The sequence below is a fragment of the Gekko japonicus genome, unplaced genomic scaffold (assembly GCF_001447785.1).
Source record: "Gekko japonicus isolate JY-2015 unplaced genomic scaffold, Gekko_japonicus_V1.1 scaffold3999, whole genome shotgun sequence".
In the NCBI taxonomy this organism is placed as follows: domain Eukaryota; kingdom Metazoa; phylum Chordata; class Lepidosauria; order Squamata; family Gekkonidae; genus Gekko; species Gekko japonicus.
The window spans coordinates 108,822-109,194 of NW_015174372.1; the positions used below are offsets into that span (position 1 = coordinate 108,822).

Sequence of the window (373 nt, forward strand, 5' to 3'; positions counted from 1 at the left end):
CCAGGGGCAGTCAGGGGGTCCAGCAGTGGGGCCAGGACACTAGAAGCCCCTCCCACTGTTGACACCCCCCCCCAGGCACCAAGAATACAGAGCATCCCTTGCCCCAGACATTAGAACATAAGAGAGAAGCCAATGTTGGATCAGGCCAGTGGCCCCTCCAGTCCAACACTCTGTGTCACACAGTGGCCAAAAATACCAGGGGCCATCAGGGGGTCCAGCAGTGGGGCCAGGACACTAGGAGCCCTCCCACTGTTGCCACCCCCCAAGCACCAAGAAGACAGAGCATCCCTTGCCCCAGCCTGAGAGTTTCTATCTATACCTTGTGACTAATAGCCACTGATGGACCTCTGCTCCATAGAAGAACATAAGAGAA

At 56.6% G+C, this 373-nt stretch overlaps 1 protein-coding gene across 1 annotated transcript in view; it reads right to left on the reverse strand.

Annotated features, from left to right (window-relative positions):
* The window catches only part of LOC107121439 (1-phosphatidylinositol 4,5-bisphosphate phosphodiesterase gamma-1-like), a gene marked incomplete at its 5' end in the record, with an annotated part of 59,781 nt that overhangs the window by 56,343 nt on the left and 3,065 nt on the right, over positions 1-373 (reverse strand). The window lies entirely within an intron of this gene.